The 22252-nt window shown below is 39.0% G+C and overlaps 2 long non-coding RNA genes across 5 annotated transcripts in view; one reads left to right on the top strand and one right to left on the bottom strand.

Moving 5' to 3' along the window:
* Nucleotides 1–699: 699 nt before the first annotated feature.
* LOC144307886 (uncharacterized) overlaps nt 700–22252 on the top strand; it is a 44548-nt gene continuing 22995 nt past the window's right edge. Inside the window, exon 1 of the long non-coding RNA XR_013374564.1 lies at nt 700–1252. This is a non-coding gene — a long non-coding RNA (uncharacterized LOC144307886). The remainder of the gene's footprint in view (nt 1253–22252) is intronic.
* The window catches only part of LOC144307885 (uncharacterized), a 70701-nt gene continuing 49907 nt past the window's right edge, over nt 1459–22252 (bottom strand). For all 4 annotated transcript variants that reach the window (XR_013374563.1, XR_013374562.1, XR_013374559.1 and 1 more), the window contains 2 exons: nt 10548–10613; nt 1459–1610 (listed from right to left, as the gene is read on the bottom strand). This is a non-coding gene — a long non-coding RNA (uncharacterized LOC144307885). The remainder of the gene's footprint in view (nt 1611–10547; nt 10614–22252) is intronic.

Raw genomic sequence — 22252 nt, 5'->3', positions numbered from 1 at the left:
TTCCTAAAATTGTATAAGTAATAATTATACATGGGCACAAAGGCACTCCCAGCGACTATTCCCTCTGGCTCAGCAGAGTGAGTAGGCATAAACAACTAGCTCTCAGTTTTTCCCTGATAAGGGCCGAATTGTGCATCTAATGTCCTAACTCTTTCCCAGCTGCACCCTGAAGGTCAAGTCTTCCGTGTAGCCTGCATTATGCATCTGAAGAGACAAAAATCTGTGAGAAATAATAAATAAATTCAGTAAAGTAGTAGGACACAAAATAAATATACAAAAATCAGGTAGGTTTCTATACGCTAACAATGAACTATCAGAGAGAGAAATTAAGAAAACCGTCCCATTTACAATATCACCTAAAGCAATAAAATGCTTACGGATAAATGTAACCAAGGAGGTGAAAGAGCTGTGTGCTGAAAAGTATAAAACATTGATGAAAAACTTGAAGAAAGCACAAATAAATGGAAAGATGTCTTTGTTTTGTGTGGTCCTGGTGAGCTTGCGAATGCCGATAAAGATTCCCAGCCCAGGGATCCCTGGGTGGCGCAGCGGTTTGGCGCCTGCCTTTGGCCCAGGGCGCGATCCTGGAGACCCAGGATCGAGTCCCACATCGGGCTCCCGGTGCATGGAGCCTGCTTCTCCCTCTGCCTGTGTCTCTGCCTCTCTCTCTCTCTGTAACTATCATAAATAAATAAAGATTAAAAAAAAAAAAGATTCCCAGCCCACACTCTTGACCTATTAAATAGAATTTCTGCTGATGGGCCCAGAAGACTGTTTTTAGAAGCTCCACATGAGTCTTAATGCAGCCAGCCCAAGGGCCAGCATTTGAGAACTACCGGACATTTTATTTCCTTTTTTTGCTAGTCTGTATCTTGTCTCTGGCTTGTATGATAGCACTTATAACACTTGATTATATTTGTTTAGTCCTTTGTAGTTCCAGTATTAGTATGATAAGCTTCTTGCCTGGAGACATAGCAGGAACCTAGACATTCTCACATAGACTCTGCCTTTCCTTTGGTCTTTCCCTTTGAATATTTTCTTTTCTTCCTGTCTTGTTTCTGCTTACCCATTAGCTGGAACTGACCTCTGGCAGTACTTTCTTCCCAGCCTAACCAACTATATGTTTCCTTTCTCTTTACAGGAATTTCCATTTCTAAACCTCAGCTGATCTGCCTGCAAGAAAAAAGAGAAATGCCGTGGATTCCAGATGTAAGGGAAATTCAGGATGAAGAGGACCAAAGCACTTGACCAAGTGAGTGAAGAAATTATGAAATAGTACATTTTCTAGGGTATTTTTTGGTGTGGATCCCATTTTATTAACCCTGGTGCTTACCTGGGGGATTCTTTTTTTTATTGTTTTTATTGTTTTTATTTATTTATTTATTTATTTATTTATTTATTTATTTATTTACAAAAGCTGAAGTATTTCTTCAGTTTTGGAAATACTGAAATGTCTCCTCCTCATTTTTTCTCTCCTGTTCTTGTGAGCCACCTCAAAATTTCTTGCTTTCTATAGTTTTCATTTTATTTTCTCCTTCAGTTGTATGTTGTGAGAATCTTTGATTCAACATCCTGATCTTCAACGAGTTCTTGACTGCTGTCCATTCCATCTAGGGAGGAGGATGAATGATTTAATGGGAGGAGAGAGAAATGATCAAAGGTTATGTGGAGAACACCAAGCGATGTGTCAGATGCTATCACCCAAGCTTGGAATGTCAAGGGGAGGTAGAGAAGGTGGCAGGTGCTGTGTTGAGAAATGGTGTAAAGCTTTAGGGAATATGGTATCTCAACTGGGTCTTAGCAATGAGTAAGATTTCCGCAGATGAAGGCAGGAGAGGAAGAGCCTGACACGTTACAGCAACAGTATAAGCTGTGGCCCTGTGACAAAACAGTGAGAGGCATAGGGGCATGAGATGGCAGAGCCAGGGGGATGTCTGCAGTGTTGACCAGATCTATGACTGGGAGAACTATGTCAGGCCAAGTCCTAGATCAGGCTAAGTAGGAATGGAGGCTGATGCTTCAAAGATGTTGCCAAACCAATGGGATTTCTGGGAATGTATCACTGGAAAAAAAAATCTCCATTCTCCTTCCATTCCCCTTCTTTTTCAGAGCCTTGTGAAAAGTGTTTGGGTTTACTTCCTTGTGAGATGGGACATGCCAGCACACTCTGGGATGGGAGTGAGTGTTATGTCAATGTGACACACAACTCCATATTTTTTAATTAATAGACTTACTTTTTTAGAATAGTTTTAAATTTACAGAAATATTGAGCAGATAGCATAGAGGATTCTCCTATGATAGCCCCCCCACCATCACACTTTTCCCTGTTACTAAGATCTTGTGTTAGTGTGCTACATGTGTTGTAATTAATAAACTAATACTAAGACATTCTTATTCACTAAGTCCATAGTTTACAATGACATTCAATCTTTGTGTTGTATGTTCAGTGGAATTTTAAAATGCATAAAGTCATGTATCCACCATTGCAGTATCAAACAAAATAGTTCCATTATCCTAAAATTCCTCTGTGCTTCACCTATTCATCCCTCAGCTACCAACCACCACTACACTGGACCACTGCTATCCACTGATAAGTTTTGCCTTTTCTAGAATATCATATAGATGGAATCAGGCAGTCATACGTAGCCTTTTCAGACTGGCTTCTTTTGGCATCGGTGGTTCAGTAGAATTCTTGCCTGCCAGGCTGGCTTCTTTTGCTTACCAAAATGCATTAATGCTTCCTTCGTGTATTTTCATGGCTTGATAGCTCATTACTTTTTATCCCTGAATAATATCCCATCGCGTGGACTAGCACACTTCGTTCATCCATTCATCTATAGAAGGGCATCTTAATTGCTTACCAGTTTTGACAGAAGGCTGTGTGTAGCTTTTCGTGTTGACATAAGTTTTCTCTTTTTTAACTGCTTTATGAAGGTTATGATTGACATACAAAGAGCTATAGATATTTAATGTCTACAACTTGATGTATTTGGCGATCTGTATATACCTCTGAAGCTATTATTGCTGTCAGTGCCATAAACTTATCTATCACCTTCAAAAATTTCCTCCTGCCCCTAGAACCCAGCTTTGACTCTAAAGCTTGAAATCATTTTTTTTTTCATTTTTAAATTTTTATTTAAATTCTAGTTAGTTAACATACAGTGCAGTATGGTTTCAGGAATAGAATTCAGTGATTCATCACTTACATGCAATACCCAGCGCTCATCACAACAAATGCCCTCCTTAAGTGCCATCACCTATTTAACCCATCCCCCACCCACTTTCCTCCATTAACCCTCAGTTTGTTCTCTATCCTTAAGAATCTCTTATGGTTTGTTTCCCCCCACCTCCTGTTTCCTCACTTCCCATATGTTCATATGTTTTGTTTCTTAAATTCCATTATGAGTGAAATCACATAGTATTAGTCTTTCTCTGCCTTATTTCGCTTAGCATAATATACTCTAGCTCCATCCACGTCATTGCAGGTGGCAAGATTTCATTCTGACATGTTTTCAGTTGGGTTGGCAGATACCTAAGGAATGCGATTTCTGTATCATGTGATAAAACTATGTTTAAATTTGTAAGGAACTGCCAAAATGTCTTCCAAAGAGGCTGTGCCATTTTGCGTTTCCTCCAGCAATGACTGAGAGTTCCTGTTACTCCATGCCCTTATCAGCATTTTGTATATATTAGTTGTTTTATAAAAAAATTTTAGCCACTCCAGTAGATGTATAGGGGTATGTCCTTGTTGTTTTAAATTTCAGTCCCCTTATGACATATATGATGTTTCATATTCATAGGCTTGTTTGCCTTATCTATGTCTTCTTTAGTGAGGTATATTTTTTGGATCATTTCCCCATTTTAAATGGCATTATTTGTTTTCTTCATGTTTCGTTTTAAAAGGTCTTTGTGTATTAGGAAATAAGTCCTTGTCTGATATGTTTTGTAAATATTTTTTTTCCACTCTGTGGCTTGTCTTTACATTGTCTTAGCAGGGTCCTTCACAAAATAGAAGTTTTTAATTTTACTAAAGTCCCACTTCTCAAATTTTTATTTCATGGTGTTGTATCCAAAGAGTCCTCACCAAACCCAAGGTTATCTAGATTTTTCTCCTGTACCATCTTTTATAAGTTTTCCAGTTTGGGTTTTACATTTAGGTCTATGATCCATTTTAAGGTAATTTTTGGGAAAGATGTAAGATCTGTATCTAGATCCTTTTGGAGGGGGGGCATGTGGACATCCGATTACTACAGCGCCATTTGTTGAAGACTGCTTTTTCCATTGAATTGTCTTTGTTCCTTTGTTGACAGATACTTGACACAGTCTCCATTAGTGTAGCTTTATAGTAAATCCTGAAGTCAGGTAGTATCAATCCTCAACTTTGTTCTTTGTTACCGCTAGGTTGGCTATTTTGGATCTTTTGACTTTCCTCATTAACTTTATTTTTTTAAAGATTTTTTTTTTTTGAGAGTGAGAGAGCTGGGGGGGTGGTGGTGCTGAGGGAGAGGGAGAGAAAGAATCTCAAGGAGACTCCCTGCTGAGTGTGGAGCCCAATGTGGGGCTCAGACTCAGGACCCTGAGATCATGACCTGAGCTGCAATCAAGAGTCAGATGCTTACCCGACTGAGCCACCCAGGTGGCCCTCCCTATAAACTTTAGAATCCGTTTTTCAATATCCATAAAATAATTTGCTAGGATTTTGATAGGGATTGCATTGAATCTACAGATCAAGTTGGGAAGAATTGATATGTTAACAATATTGAGTCTTACAATCCATGAACGCATAATATCTCTCAATAAAGATTTATTTAGATATTTATTTTTCTTTGTCAGACCTCTGTAGTTTTCCCTATATATCCTGTACCTAATTTATTAGATAAGTATTTCTTTTGGGAAGGGGTTGTTAAAGTAAATGGCTTTGTGTTTTTAATTCTAATTCCAATTGTTCATTGCTGGTATATAAGAAATAAATTGACTTATGTGTACTAACCTTATACTCTACAACCTTGCTATAGTTGCTGAGTAGTTCCCAGAGTTTGTTTATTTATTTATTTATTTTTGTCAATTCTTTGAAATCTTCTCTTTTTATTGAAGTAGAGTCATGACACACTATGACATTAGATTCAGGTGTACAATATAGTGATCTGACAACTCTATATGTTATTCTATGCTTACCACGAGTGATAACACTATTACAGTACCATTGACTGTATTCCCTATGCTCTACCTTTCATCTCTGTGACTTATTCACTCCACAACTGGATGCCTGTACCTTCTGCTCCCCTGTACCCATTTTGTGCATCCTCCCCCTTCACTGCACAGAAACCATCAGTTGTTTCTCTGTATTTATGGCTATGTTTCTGCTTATTTGTTTTGTTTGTTAGATTCCACATAAAGTGAAATAATATGATATTTGTCTTTCTCTGTCTGACTGATTTCACTTAGCTTAATACCCTCTAGGTCCATCCATGTTGTCACAAATGGCAAGATCTGATTCTTTTTATGGCTGAGTAATATTCCATCCTGTGTGCATTTATATCTATCTATCTTTCTATCTACACCACATCTTCTTTATCCATTTATCAATCCATGGACACTTAGGTTGCTTTCATGTCTTAGTTAATACAAATAATGCTGCAGTAAATATAGAGGTGCTTTTATCTTTTCAATTCAGTATTTTCATTTTCGTAGGGGAAATGCCTGGTAGTAGAATTATTGGATCATATGGCCTTCCTTCATTCCTTCCTTCCGTCCTTCTTTGCGTCCTTGCTTCTGTCCTTCTGTCCTACTTTCCTTCCTTCTTTCCTTTCAGGATTGTTGACAAACAATGTTACATTAGTTTCAAGTGTACAACGTAGTGATTCAACAAGTTTATACATTTTGCTGTGCTCACAACAAGCATACCTACCATCTGTTACCTTACAGGGGTATTACAATATCACTGACTACGTTTCTTATGCTGTGCCTCTTATTCCCATGTTGTCTTTGGAAAAATGTTTATTCGGGTCCTCTGCCCATTTTTTCATTGGATCATTTGTTTCTTTGGTGTTGAGTTGTAGAAATCCTTCATATATATTTGGATGTTAGCCCCTTATTGCATATATCAATTGCAAATATCTTCTCCCATTCAGTAGTTTGCCTTTTCCTTTTATAGATTGTTTTCCTTGTTGTGCAAAAGCTTCTGATTTCAATAGGGTGACAATAGTTTATTTTTGCTTTAGTTTACCCTGCCTGAGGGGTCATATTTAGAAAAATGTTGCCAAGGCTGATGTCAAAGAAATTACTGCCTATCTTTTCTTCTAGGAGTTTTATGGTTTCAGGTCTCACATTTAGGTCTTTTGTCCATTTTGACTTTAATTTTGTGGATGGTGTAAGAAAGTGATCCAGTTTCATTCTTCTGCATGTAGCTGTCTTGTTTTCCCAACACCATTTATTAAAGAAACTGTCTTTCCCCCATCATATATCCTTGCCTCCCTTGTCATAGATTAATTGACCATATATGGGTGAGTTTATTTCTGGGCTCTCTGAATCTATGTGTCTCTTTTTGTGCCAGTACCATGCTGTTTTGATTACTACAGCTTTGTAGCATATCTTGAAATCTGCGATTGTGATGCCTCCAGCTTTGTTCTTCTTTTTCAAGATGGCTTTGGCTGCTTGGGGTCTTTTGTGGTTCTGTACAAGTCTTAGGATTATTTATATAGTTCTGTGAAAAATGCTGTTGGTGTTCTGGTGGGGATTGCACTGAATCTGTAGATCGCCTGGGTAGTAGGGACATTTTAACATTATTCATTCTTTCAATCCATGAGCATGGTATACGTTTCCAATTGTTTGTGTTGTCTTCAATTTCTTTCATCAGTGTTTTATAGATTTCAGGGTACAGATCTTTCACATCTTTGGCTGAGTTTATTCCTAGGTATTTTATTTTTGGCTCAATTGTAAATGGGATTGTTTGCTTAATTTCTCTTCCTGCTACTTCCTTTTTAGTGTATAGAAATGGAACAGATTTCAGTATGTTAATTTTGTGTCCTGTGACTTTACTGAATTCATCTGTTTACTTCTAACAGTTTTTTGGTTAAGTCTTTAGAGTTTGCTTAGCATCGTGTCATCTTCAAATAGTGTCCATTTTCTTCTTCATTACCAATATGGATGCCTTTTATTTCTTTTTCTATCTGATTGCTGTGGCCAGGACTTCCAGTATCATGTTGAATAAAAGTGGTGTGAGTGGACGATTTTGTCTTGTTCCTGATCTTAGAGGAAAAGCTCTCATTTTTTTCACTGTTGAGTATGATGTTAGCTGTGGGTTTGTCACAGACAGCCTTTATTACTTTGAGGTGTGTTCCCTCTAAACCTACTTTGTCGAGGGTTTTATCATGAGCAGATTTTGAGTTTTGCCAAATGCTTTTCCTACGTCTATTGAGATGATCATATGATTTTTAGCCTTCATTTTATTAATGTGGTGTATCATATTGATTGATTTATGAATATTGAGCCACCCTTGTATCCCTGGAATAAATCCCACATGATTATGGTGAATTATCCTTTTAATGTATTGTTGAGAGCCGTTTGTTAATATTTTGTTGAGGAATTTGCATCTATGTTCATCAAGGATATTGGCCTATAGATTTATTTATTCATGAGAGACAGACAGAGAGAGAGAGAGAGAGAGAGAGGCAGAGACACAGGCAGAGGGAGAAGCAGGCTCCATCCAGGGAGCCTGACGTGGGACTCGATCCCGGGTCTCCAGGGTCACACCCTGGGCTTCAGGCGGCACTAAACCGCTGTGCCACCGGGGCTGCCCTAGATTTCTTTTTTTGTAGTGCCTTTGTCCAGTTCAGTATGAGGGTGGTGCTGGCCCGATACAATGTATTTGAAAGCTATCCTTCCTCTTCTAATTTTGGAATATTATGAGAAAAATAGGTATCAACTCTTTGTAATAATATATCTATTTGGCACAGTTCACTTGTGAATCCATCTAGTCCTCAACTTTTGGTTGTTGAGAGTCTTTTTTTTTTTTTTTGAGAGGTTTTTGATTACCAATTAAAGTTCTTTCCTAGTAATTGATCTGTTCAGATTTTCTATTTCTTCTTCATTCAGTTTTGGAAGCTATGTTCCTAGGAATTTATGCATTTGTTTTAGGTTGCCTCCCTCTCTGTTTTTATCTTATTTTACTTTTCCTTACCTTCCCCTATGTTCATCTGTTTTGTTTCTTAAATTCCACACATGAGTCAAATAATAGGATATTTGTCTTTCTGTGACTGCCTTATTTTGCTTAGCATAAAACACTCTAGTTCCATCCATGTTGCTGCAAATGGCAAGATTTTAATTTTTGATGGCTGAGTAATATTCCATTGTGCACACACACACACACACACACATACACATATACACACTACTCTTTTATCCATTCCTCAGTTGATGGGCATTCGGACTCTTTCCATAATTTGGCAATTGTTGATAATGCTGCTACAAACGTTGGGGTGCATGGACCCATTTGAATCAGCACTCTTGTATCCCTCAGAGAAATACCTAGTAGTGCAATTGCTGGGTTGTATGGTAGTTCTATTTTAGCTTTTTTGAGAAACCTCCATACTGTTTTCCAGAGTGGCTGTAGCAGTTTGCATTCCCACCAACAGCGCTGGAGGGTTCCCCCTTTCTCCGCATCCTCGCCAACATCTGTTGTTTCCTGAGTCGTTAGCGTTTGGCATCCTGACAGGTGTGAGGTAGTATCTCATTGTGGTTTTGATTTGTATTTCCCTGATGATCAGTGATGTTGAACATTTCTTCACGTGTCTGCTAGCCATTTATATGTCTTCTTTGGAGAAATGTCTTCTGCCCGTTTCTTAACGGGATTACTTATTTTTGGGGTGTTGAGGTTGATAAATTCTTTATAGGTTCTGGATACTACTAGCCCTTTCTTCGATATGTCATCTGCAAATATCTTCTTCCATCCCATAGGTTGCCTTTTAGTTTTGTTGATTGTTTCCTTCACTGTGCAGAAGCTTTTGATCCTGATGAGGTCCCAATAGTTCATTTTTGCTTTTGCTGCCCTTGCCTCGGGTGACGTATCTAGTAAGAAGTTGCTGCGGCCGAGGTTGAGGAGGTTGCTGCCTGTTTTCTCCTCTAGGATTTTGATGGTTTCCTGTCTGATATTTAAGTCTTTAATCCATTTTGACTTCTTTTTTTTTTTTTGTATGGTATAGGAAAAGTGGTCCAGTTTCATTCTTGTGCATGTCGCTGTCCCGTTTTCCCAACACCATTTGGTGAAGAGGCTGTCTTTTATTCCCTTGGATATTCTTTCCTGCTTTGTGGAAGATTAGCTGACCATATATTTGTGGGTCCATTTCTGGGTTCTCTGTTCTGTTCCATTCATGGGTCAGTTTGTTTTTGCTCCAGTACCGTAATGTTTTGATGATTACAGCTTTATTATACAGCTTGTAATTTTGGAGTTGTGATGCCTCTGGCCTTGGTTTTCTTTTTCATCATTCCTTCGGCTCTTCAGGGTCTTTTTGTTCCATATAGGTTTTAGAATTGTTTGTTCTGTCTCTATGAAAAATGATGGTGGTATTTTGATAGGGATTGCATCGAGTGTGTAGATTGCCTCGGGTAACATAGACATTTTAACAATATCTGTTACAGTCCATGAACATGGGTTGTTTTTCCATTTTTTTGGAATCTTTTTCAATTTCTTTCATAAGTGTTCTATAGTTTTCAGAATATAGATCATTTACTTCTTTGTTTAGATTTATTCCTAGGTATCCTATGGTTTTTGGTGCAATTGTAAATGGGATCGATTCCTTGATTTCTCTTTCTGCTGCTTCATTATTGGAGTATAGAAATGCAACTGACTTCTGTGTGGTGATTTTATATCCTGAGACTTTGCATAATTCCTGTATCAGTTCTAGCAATTTGTTGGTGGAGTCATTTGGGTTTTCTACTTCAGAGTATCAATGTCATCTGCGAAGAGTGAAAATTTGACTTTTGGATGCCTTTCATTTCTTTTTGTTGTCTGATTGCTGAGGCTAGGACTTCCAGTACTATGTTGAACAACAGTGGAGAGACTGGGCATCCCGGTTGTGTTCTTGACCTTAGGGGGAAAGCTCTCAGTTTTTCCCTATTGAGGATGATATTAGCTCTGGGTCTTTTTCACATATGGCCTTTACGATGTTGAGGTATGTTCTTTTTATCCCTACTTTGTTGAGGGTTTTTATCAAGAAGGGATGCTGTACTTTGTCCAATGCTTTTTTTCTGCATCTATTGAGAGGATTGTATGGTTCTTATCCTTTATTTTATTAATGTGGTGTCTCACATTGATTGATTTGCAGATATTGAACCACCCCTGCAGCCCAGGAATTTTAGCCACTGTTTTCTAAATTGGCGCCAGTGCTATTACCTTATACCAAAGTATCCCTCAACCTCATTACCCATGGCTTCCCACCAAGTTGCCTCTCTGGTGAACACAAGAGTTGTGATGAATTAGAAGATAGCAGAGGCAGAGGTCTAAGGAAAGGCTGAGCACATCACCTGGAATGATGGCCTCCATCACGTACCTTTTACTTCCCACCTCTCAAACTGTGGATACATCTGCTGACCTCTCTGAACGTCAGTTTCCTGATCTGTAAACAGGAATAACAACACCTTGTCAACAGTGGGAAGATTAGATAAGATCCTGTATATGAAAAATTTGTGGCATAATGCCTGGCAACCTAGTAGATGTGTAAGTAGAACAAAGTATGATATCCCCAAATCTCTCATTCCACAACCACAAAATTCACATTATGGGAACATCTAGAAATGGAAGAAATGATTGTGAGATTTTTTTTTTTTTATCACCACAGACCTGGACAAAAGCACTCCTTTGCTCCATAATAGTCTGTGACTCCCGTTGGTGTCAGGATGGCCCAAACTTCTTAGCATGAATATGAAGTCCTTTAGGACATACTCCCTTCCTACGATTTCAGCCTTATCTGTTTTCAACCCCTACTCTTTCCAAACTTGACACCCTATGAGCCATGAATCATATGGAATATCCCAGTTGTCTGAAAGCACCATGCCCACCCTCCTTTCTGGGCACTTAAAAAATGTTCTTTCCAAAAAAAAAAAATGTTCTTTCCTATACCTGAAATGATATTCACTGTACTAATTTCTGTTTATCATTCCATACAGTTCAGATGCCATCTACTCAAGAAGATTTCTGTAGCCTCCTGATGGCCTGGCTGGGTTAAATGCTCCATCTCTGTGCTTTCCTAGTGCTCAAAGTGTTTTATTGCTATCCTAATGCTCTCAGTGTTCTGTTGGAATACTCTCCCTCAACTATCTCTTCCATCTCTCTGAGGTCCTTGAGGGGACTGGATTTTGAGATCCATAGTGCCTACCACACAGTAGTGCTGAATAAATGCTTATTCAGCATTTATTGCCAACACAAGTAAGACTGTTTAAGGAAGTGCAAGTTTTAGACAGACTTCTATTGTGATAAGAACACTTAACGTGCAATCTGGCCTCTTAACAGATTTTAACTGCATGTTATTGTTGACATTAGGTGCAGTGTTGTATGGAAGATCTCTACAGTTTATTCATTTTACTTAATTTATGCTTGTGGATTAATAACTGCCTAATAATTAATAACTGCCTATTTTCTCCTCCCCCTGAGTCCCTGTTAACTACCATTCCAGTTTGATTTTATGAATTTAACTATCGTAGATAACTCCTGTAAGTGGAATCATGCAGTACTTGTACTTTTTTGGCCTGGCTTATTTCACTTTGCATAAATATCCTCAAGGTTCATGCATACTGTCACACATTGCAGAAGTTGCTTCTTTTTTAAGGCTGAAAAGTATTACACTGCACGTATACACCACATGGCCTACCTTCATGGCCTGCCTTTATTCCTTTGCATGTGGACTTCCAGTTTCTCCAACACCATTTGTCGAGGAGATTGTCCTTTTTCCATTGAATGACCTTGGCACCTTTGTTAAAAATCAACTGACCACATACACAAAGGTTTATTTCTGACTCTTCTATTCCACTGGTATATATGTCTGTCTTTATGCCAGAACCACACTGTTTTTTTTTATTACTGTACCTTTGTAGTAAGTTTTGAAATTAGGAAGTGTGAATCCTCCACCTTTGTTCATTCTTTTCCAAACTGTTTGGGGTCCCTTTGAGAGTCTATATGAATTATAAGATGGATTTTTCTATATCTGCAAAACATGTCATTGGTATTCTGACAGGTATTACATTAAATCTATAGAATGCTTTGAGTACTATTGACATCTTAATAATGTTAAATCTTCCAATAAATGAACATGGTATGTCTTTCCATTAATTTGTGTCCTTTAACTTTTTCTTTCAGCAATTTTTTTATAGTTTTCAGCATATAAAACTTCCACCTCATTGGTTAAGTTTGTTCATAAGTATTTTATTCTTTCAATGCTATTGTTGTCGAGTTTAGAGGTTTTATATATTCTGGTACTAATCCTTTTCAAGATGTGTGGTTTGAAAATATTCTCTCTAAGGATGTAGTTTGTCATTTCGTCATTTTAACACGTTCTTTCATTTCCAAAGTTGCTTAGGTTAACACTGTTTCCCTTACAACCTTCAGTGAGTTTTTTTTTTCATGCATTCAAAATATGGTTAGAAGTTTCTGTCACACTCTGCGTTCCATCCTGATATTCCTGAATTCCTTAATGATGTTCTAAAATTTTGGATACATTAAATTTCATTCTGTGTGCTGTAAGCCTCTATAGATTGCGACAACTACATAGTGTCATGTGAGCACCAATCAAACATCACACAGTCTTAGTCTGCTCAGGTTACTATAACAAAAGACCATACACTCAGTGGCTCAAACAACAGATATTTATTTCTCACAGTTCTGGAGACTGAGAAGGCAAAGATCAGGATACCAGAACACCAGAGTGTTCTCCATGAGTATACTCTTTCTGGCTTGAAGATGGCCTCCTTCTCGTTATGTCCTCCCTCACTTGACAGAATGAGAGTGCGCTTTGGGCATTTCCTTTTCTTACAGATACTATTACTCCCATCATGAGGGCCATACTCTCATCCAAACCTAGTTAATGGCCACCTCCAAATATTATCACGTTGGGGCTTAGAATTCACATATGAATTCTGAGGGCTGGGGGTACAAATATTCAGTGCATAGCACACATCTATACGAGGTTCAAAGCCCCTTTATCTATACAAGTTCCCCTCCCACAACTCCTGCCAAGCACAGACCACTTCACTATCTCTGGTTTTGCCTTTTCCACAATTTCTTGTAATTGGATCACAGAGAGGAAAAAATATACACACATACATATATGTAGCCATTTGAGACTGGCTTCTTAAACTTAGCAATAGGAATTTAGGATTCATCCATATCTCTCCATGGCCTGAAAGATCATTCCTTTCTTTTGCCAAATAGTATTCCATCGTATGGAGGCACCAAGATCATTTATTCATTCACCTATTGATGCACATCTTGGGTGCTTCCTGTTTTGCAATTATGAATAAACGCGCCATAGACATTGGCGTGTAGGATTTTGTGCGAACTGATGATGTTGGACTTTGCTGATGCCCTGTGATCCTGGAAAACAAAGAAGGTGAAGAACTCTCCCCAGTTTGTGTTCCAGGAAACTGCTTCCTGCAAGGAGTCTTCCTTCCCCATATGACTCAGAGGAGAATCCACAGGTGCCCCCTTGTTTGCTGTGGCAAAACCAGACACGGTCCCACCAAATTCCCATTCTTCAACTCGTAAATGATTAGCCAAACTACTTGTGTTTACTGAAAAACTGGAGCAAAATACTTGTTAATCAGACTCTGCTTAAAGTTCTGTCCTTTCCCTGGGTTTCTGAACTTTGACCCACTGGCAGCCAGAGCCAGCACACAGCCCCTTCTGGGAGTAGGCTGGCTTCAGGGTGAAGCATTCCTTGATTCCCAGTCTTTTCACACCACCCTTTCATTCCATTCCTCCACCCTGGGTTCCCTGTGTCCTCTCTAGAAAATAAAGAGCCTTTTGGCCTAACTCTTGAGATGCTTGCTGATCTTATGGTCAGAGTATTCTCTCTGTTTATAATAGTACCTCTCCCCACCCCTTTTCCTTACAATAATCCTTTGAACAGTTTCTCCTTACTACCTCTGCATTAGTTCTGGAGGTTGCTTTTTATTTGACAGGAGATAAGTTTTTAAATCAAACGGGCAAATACTTAATAGCACGATTATTGGCTCCTATTACTGTAAGACTCTGGTAAGACCAGAGTCTTGACTTGGTAAGACCCTATCAAACTGTCTTCTAAAGTTGCTGTATGATTCAGAGCTTCCAACCTTAAATGAATGACTGCTGTACAGTCAAATGAATGTTGCTCTACATGCTCACCAGCAGTTGGTTTTGTCAGTTTTCTGGATATTAGCCATCTGAATAATGCATAGCATTATCTCATCACTACTTTATTTGCATTTCCCAAGTGCCAAATGATCTTGATCATCTTTTCATATGCTCACTTGCCATTTGTATATTTTAATTGGTGAGGTGTATGTTCCAATCTTTTGTCCATTTGTAATTGAGTTATTTGTTTAATTAGTCTTTGCGTTATATCAGTCCTTTGTATATTTGGACGCAAGTCCTTTAACAAGACATGGGTTGTTTTGTTTTATTTTTATTTTAAAGATTTTATTTATTTAGTCATGAGAGACAGAGAGAGAGAGAGAGAGAGAGAGAGAGAGAGAGGCAGGCAGAGACACAGGCAGAAGGAGAAGCAGGCTCCATGCAGGGAGCCTGACGTGGGACTCAATCCTGGGTCTCAAGGATCATGCCCTGGGTTGAAGGCAAACCGCTGAGCCACCCGGGCTGCCCTTGTTTTGTTTTTTAAAGATTTATTTATTTATTCATGAGAGAAACAGACTGAGAGAGAGAAGCAGAGACGTAGGCAGAGGGAGAAGCAGGCTTCTTTCAGGGAGCCCGATGTGGGACCCGATCCTGGGTCCCGGGATCACGAGCTGAGCTGAAGGCAGGCACCCAATGGCTGAGCCTCCCAGGCATCCCTCAGGCATGAGTTTTGCAAATATTTTTCTTCCAGTCTCTGGATTGCCTTTCATTTCTTAACAGCCTCTTTTGCAGAGTGCAAGGTTTCTTATTTTTTGTAATTTTAATTTTAATTTTTTTTGGCTTTTATGGCACTCTGTGGTTCCACCCAGAGTCATCCTTTACATTTTATTTTTAAAATTTTTTTTTGTTGGAGATCAATTTTTTTTGTTTTTTATTTTTAATAAAGTCCAACTCAGCTTGCTTTTTCTTTCTTTCTTTCTTTCTTTCTTTCTTTCTTTCTTTCTTTCTTCTTTTTTTCTTTTCTTTCTTTTTTCTTCTATTTCATGGGCTCTACTTACGGTGTTCTGTGTAAAAGCTCAGCAGCAAACACAAAGTCATGTTGATTTTCTCCTATGTTTCCTTCAGAAGGAAGGAAGATACTTTATAGTTGAATTTTAAATATAAGCTCTTGTTCCTTTTTGAGTTAATTTGTGTAAAAGTGTCAGATCTGGGGCTAGGTTAAACTTTTATGGCCTTGGACTCCAAATTGTTCCAGCACCATTTATTGAAAAGACTATTCCTTCTCCATCAAATTGTGCCTGTACCTTTGTCAAGTTCAACTAAGTCATATTTGTGCAAGTCTGTTACAGGTTTGCTGCTGTGATGCATTAAACTCTGTGTCAATTCTTTGGTGATACCACACTGTCTTGATTACTACAGCTTTATAGTAAGCCTTGAAATCAGATAATATGAGTCCTGGACCTTTATTCTTCTTTTCCAGAAAGAAGTGTTATCTATTCTATTTTTTAAAGATTTTATTTATTTATTCATGAGAGACAGAGAGACAGAGAGAGAGGCAGAGACACAGGCAGAGGGAGAAGCAGGCTCCATGCAGGGAGCTTGACGGTGGGACTCGATCCCGGGTCTCCAGGATCACACCCCAGGCTGAAGGCGGCGCTAAACCACTGAGCCACCAGGGCTGCCCTGTGTTATCTATTCTAGAGCCTCTGGTTTTCTATACAAGTTTTAGATTGGGATGTCAATATCTTCAGAGAGCTTGCTGCAATTTTGATGGGGATTCTGTTGTTTCTATAGGTAAGTCTGGGAAGAATTGAAATTTTAACAAGTATGGGTTTTCCAGTCCATGTGTATGAAATATCTCTCCTTTTAGTTAGATTTTCTTTGATTTCTACATCATTGTTTGTGGTTCTCCACAAACAGATCCTGCGTATATTTGTTATATTTATACCTAAGTACTTCATATGTAGGGTTGCTATTGTAAACGGTTATTTGGGGGCAGGGGGTGTTATTTGGATACTAACCCTTTATCCAATTAAAAAATGGGCAGAAGACATGAACAGACATTTCTTCATAGAAGACATACGGATGACCAACTGACACATGAAAAGATGCACAACATCACTCATCATCAGGAAAATGCAAATCAAAACCAGAATGAGCTATCACCTCACACATGTCCAAATGGCTAAAATCCAAAACATAAGAAACAACAAGTGTTTGCGAGGATGTAGAGAAAAAGGAATCCTCTAGCACTGTTGGTGGGAATGCAAACTGGTGTAGCCGCTGTGGAAGGGCAGTATGGAGGGGGCCTCAAAAAATTAAAAATAGAACCTACCATATGATCTAGTAATTGCACTACTGGGTATTTACCCAAAGAATATGACAACACTAGGTCAAAGGGATGTATGTGCCCCTGTGTTTATTGCAGCATTATTTGCCATAACCAAATTACGGAAGGAGCCCAAATGTTCATTGATAGATGAATGGATAAAGAAGATATGTATGTATACACACATACACTATGTATGTGTGTGTGTGTGTGTGTGTTTTATACAGAACCCCAGAAGAAGAATCCATGTACACACACACACACACACTGGAATATTATTCAGCCATAAAAAAGAATGAAATCTTGCCATTTGCAACAACATGGATGGATGTAAAGAGTATTATGCTAAGCGAAATAAGCCAGTCAGAGAGAGACAAATATCATAGATTTCACTCATATGTGGAATCTAAGAAACAAAACAAATGAACAAAGGAAAAAAAGAGAGACAAACCGAGAAACAGACTATTAACAAGTGGAGGTCGGGTGTAATAGGTGAAGGGAATTAAAGAGTACACTTATTTTGATGAGCACTGAGTAATACATGGAATTGTTGCATCACTCTCTTGTACACCTGAAACTAATATATCCCTGTATGTTAACTACACTGGAACTAAAAAACAAAAACAAAAACAAAAAACAAAAAACAAAAAACGCAACACCTAGTAACTATAAGTGAGAAAAGACTCAGAAATGGATATGTTAAAGACCTGATGAGTTATTTTTTTAAGTAATTTAAAAAACTATCAAATTCTGATTGTTCAGTGTTCATATGTAGGTAAGGAATTGCCATGTGTATATTGTACCTTATATCGTGGGGGCCGTACTAAACTCCCTTATTAATGCAACGGTTTTTTTGTAGATTCCTTGGTATTTTTTATGTAAATAATTGTGTCCGCTGCAAATAAAAATTGTGGTATTTCAGCATTTCCAATCTGTACACCTTTTAATTCCTCTTTCCGTTCTTATGTAACAAGCTGGGATTCTAATACATATTGAATAGGAGTGATGACAGCAGACTTATCTCGAGGGGAAGTGTCTGACTGTCATCCTTAAGCCTGATGTTGCCTGTAGGGTTTTCCCAGATCTTTTTCATCAGGTTAGGGATGTTCCCCTCCATTCCTAGTTTACCGAGAGCTTTTCACATGAAGTCTGTTGAATTATCAAATGCTCTCTGCATCGATTGATATGATCATATGATTTCTGTTCTTTAGCCTGTTGATGTGGTGAACTACATTTGTTGATTTTCAAATGTTGAACTGGTTTTGTGTGCCTGAAAGATATGTCATTTGTTTGTGGTGTACAGTTCTTTGCATGCATTGTTGGATTCGATTTGCTGATGTGTTGTTGAGGGATTTTATGACAATGTTCATGAGAGATCATGGTCTGCATCATCTTTGTCTGTCTTGCTATTAGGGGAAATGCAGACCTCAGAGAACGAGTTAGGAAATGTTCTTCTGCCTCTACATTCTGGAAGAGATGGTGGAAAATTGGAATCATTTTTTTTTCTTTAAGTGTTTGTTTGGAATTCACCAAGGAAAAAGTCTGGGCCCTGGGCATAAATACGTAACTGTTCGGGTTATCTATTTTTCCGTGTGAGATTTGATAGTGTCTTCCAAGGAATCTGGCCATTCCCTCTACTGGTTCAAATTTGCAGGCATAGGATTGCCAGTGGCATTCCTTTTTATTATCATTTTAGTGCCTATGAGATCAGTAGTGATGTCCATTCTTTCCACTCAGATATTGGTAAGTTGTGTCTTCTCCCCTTTTTTTCTTCTTGGCCAGAAAGAGGTTTGCCTCTCTTATTGGCCTTTGCTAAGAACCCGGCTTTTGGTGTCATTGAATTTTTTTTTTTAAATTTTTATTTATTTATGATAGTCACAGAGAGAGAGAGAGAGAGAGAGAGAGAGAGAGGCAGAGACACAGGCAGAGGGAGAAGCAGGCTCCATGCACTGGGAGCCTGATGTGGGATTCGATCCCGGGTCTCCAGGATCGCGCCCTGGGTCAAAGGCAGGCGCCAAACCGCTGCGCCACCCAGGGATCCCTGTCATTGAATTTTTGCTATGGTTTTCCTGCTTTTGATTTCATTGTCTTCTGCTCTGATTTTTATGATATATTTCTTTCTGTTTACTTTGGGCTTAAACTGGTCTCTTTTCCTACTTTCGTGAGGTTTATGATTTTAGATCATAAAATCATAAAAGAGTTTAGAACATAAAAGAGTTCTTCCTCTCCAGTACCTGAATGTATGCTCTAAATTTCATTTCCCTCTGAGGCAATGCTATTGCTGTATCACAATACTTTTGAATTTTCATTTTAATTTAGTTCAAAACGTCTTTCGGTTTCTCTGGAGCTTCCTTCTTTCATCCATGTGCCGATTAGAAATGTTTTGTTTCATCTCCAAACCTAGGCAGCTTATCCATCTACTTCTCTGTTGTTGATTTCTAGCTTAATTCCATTGCGGTGTGAGAACCTACTTTGTAGGACTCCTACTCCTTTATATTTGTAAAGTTGTGCTTTCTGTCCCCACATATGATCTATCTTTGTGAATGTTCCCCGTGAGCTTGAGAGGCTACGGATTCCACTCTTGTTGAGTGGAGTGTTCTATACAAGTCAAGTAGATCGAGTTGATGGATAATGCTGTTCAGGTTGTCGGTATCTTTTTGGTATCTGCTTGTCTGCCTGCTTGGTTTACCAATTAGTGGCAGAGGGGTGTTGAAATCTCTCACTGCAGTCAGGGATTTATGCATTTCTTTTTGAACTTTTACCAGGTTTTGCCTCAAACATTTTGATGCTGTTTAACACTGTGATTAGGGGCTTACACAGTTAGGATTGTTATGTCCTCTTGGAGAATTGACTCCTTAATCATTATGTGATGCCCCTCCTTATTCCTATCCCTGGCAGTTTTCATTGTTCCAATGTCGGCTTTATCTGAAATTAATGTAGCTCCTGCGTCTTGCTTTGGCTTAGTGTTAGCATGGTAAACCTTTTCCTATTCCTTTACTTCTTAAGCTACCTGAGTCTTGATGTTGAGTGTGAGGTTCTTGCAGGCAGCTTATACTTGGGTCTTTCTTTTGTCCACTCAGAAAATCTCTGTCTTTAGTGGGTGTCCTTAAGCCATTCTCACTTAGAGTGATGATTGGTATAATCGGATTGATATTTGCGCCTGTTTTCCCCTCTTTTACCGTATTGCTTATACTGCTTCTCAAACTATTTTCAGCGGTTGCCCTAGAGTTTAGAATATACACTTTTACTAAGCCAAGTCCACCTTCAGATAATAGTATATGGCTTCATGTGTAGTGCAGGTACCTTATCACAGAGTATTCCTAATTCCTCCCTCCCATTGCTTGGGATACTTCTGTCTTTCACCTATCCGTGTGCTATGATCATTCGATACATTGTGCTATCCTGTTTTAGAGAACAGTCCTCTTTTAGATGACACAAGAATGAGAACCATAAAAGATGTTAATTCACCTCCATTTTACTTCACGAGTCTCTTCCTTTCTTTAGGTAGACCCATGTTTCTTTTTTTTTTTTTTTTGATTTTTATTTATTTATTCATGATAGTCACAGAGGAGAGAGAGAGAGGCAGAGACACAGGCAGAGGGAGAAGCAGGCTCCATGCACCGGGAGCCCGACGTGGGATTCGATCCCGGGTCTCCAGGATCGCGCCCTGGGCCAAAGGCAGGCGCCAAACCGCTGCGCCACCCAGGGATCCCTAGACCCATGTTTCTGACCCATATTATTTTCCTTCTGCCTGAAGAACATCTCTTAACGTTTCTTGTGAGGCAGGTTTCCTGCAGATGAATTTGCTCAACTTTTGTTTGTCTGAGAGTCTTTACCTTCTTGTGTTCCTGTTTTACTGGAAATAGATTTCTAGGTAGGTGGTTTTTCCTTTTCAATCAACACCTTAAATATTTCATTTCACTCTACCCCTCTGCATGCAGGGTTGTGACGAGAAGTCAGCTGTAATTCTTATTCATGTTTTTCTACGGGTAAGATGTTTTTCTCTTCTAGTTTGTTCTTTCAACATTTTCTCTTTTAGTTTTTTAATACGGTTTGAATATAAAAAGTCTAAGGGTGTGTGTGTATATATGCTGCTTGGTATTCACTAAGATTCCCAAGTCTGTGCTTTGGTGTCTGTCATTTATTTTGGCAGCTCTTGGCCCTTAGTGCTTCCAACTTTCCTTCTTCTCTGTTATCTCTGCTTCTTTCCTTTTATGGAATTTGGATTAATATGTGAAACTTTTTCCAATTTCACACGGCAGGATGTTCAGTTATGGCTTTTTTTTTTCAGTTTCTCTTTTTACTTCTTAGCATTTCCATTAGGTCATAGGTCAATAAAACTTTCTGATCTTCAGGCTCCTCAGTTCTTTCCTTCATTGTGCTGAGTCTACTGACAAATCCTCATTCCTGTTGTCGTGTTTTAGTTTTCTAGTATTTCCTTTTAATTTTTGCTCAGAATTGCCATCTCTGCATATGTTACCCATCAGCTTTTGCATGTTGCCGATTTTTCCATTAGAGCCCTTAACAAATTAATCATAGGGGCACCTGGGTGGCACAGCGGTTGAATGTTTCTCTTTGGCTCAGGGCATGGTCCCGTGGCCCCGGGATCGAGTCCCACATCGGGATCCCCTTGAGGAGCCTGCTTCTCCCTCTGCCTATGTTTCTGCCTCTCTCTCTCTCTGTATCTCTCATTAATAAATAAATAAAATCTTTTTAAAAAATAAAATAACTATGATTAATTTGGTGGGTAACTATGATTAACTATCAAAATCTGTGGTTGTGCAGTGCTTTCAGATATAATCCACAGTTATTTCTCTGGAACCCCATGGATGGTAGTGGTAAGGTGGTGGGGGGGGGAGGGAGGGAATTCTATAGTTTCATGATTAAATCTCTTATCTTTTAGTGGGGGCCGTGTCTCTGGGCTGCAACCTTCACAGGTATATCTTCAGTGGCGTCACCTTCTCCCATGCCTTCTGTCCTTCCCCTGGCTGCAGTATTCTCAGATTAGTTCCTGGAAGGCTTCACCCCTGTTGCCTACTCTGTTTCCCTTAGGTGAGACAGGAAGTGTGTGTGTGTGTGGGGGGGTGCTGTGTGGGAGGAATACCCTTCTTCCACCTAGGGTAAAGCTCTAGCAAAGTGTTTCCCCTGGAGAGTAGGCCTCTGTCATGGAGAAGGCTCTGGGGGTATTTTGACAATGATTATTCCTCCTCTCTCCCAGTCAGAAAAACTAGGGCATCTTTTCTCAGAACTTCACCCTGAAAATCCATTTCCTGGAGTGAAAGACCATAAACATGTAGCTTCTGCCTAAGACTTCAGTGGGTGAATGGGGGTGGGGTGGGCACAGGGTGGAGATGTAGTAGGGGAAGCAGATTCTCGCTCTCCTGTTAGTCCACACTCAGCTTCGAGCAATTCAACTTATGTACCATTTAAGTACTCTTAGCAGTTTATGACTGCAGAGGAATCTGATCCAGGAAAGCAGATCTCAGTTTGAACAGTCTGAATTCAACTCTCTCTCGAGATCTTATGTGGTGTTTTGCCCTGCCACCATAGTTCTCTGATAAGTTTAAAAAAAAAAAAGAAGGTTGATGCACTTTTTTGCAGTG

The sequence above is a fragment of the Canis aureus genome, chromosome X, assembly GCF_053574225.1.
Source record: "Canis aureus isolate CA01 chromosome X, VMU_Caureus_v.1.0, whole genome shotgun sequence".
NCBI classification, from domain to species: domain Eukaryota; kingdom Metazoa; phylum Chordata; class Mammalia; order Carnivora; family Canidae; genus Canis; species Canis aureus.
The sequence above is the reverse complement of the archived record's forward strand: the minus strand, read 5'-3'. Positions and strand labels throughout refer to the sequence as shown.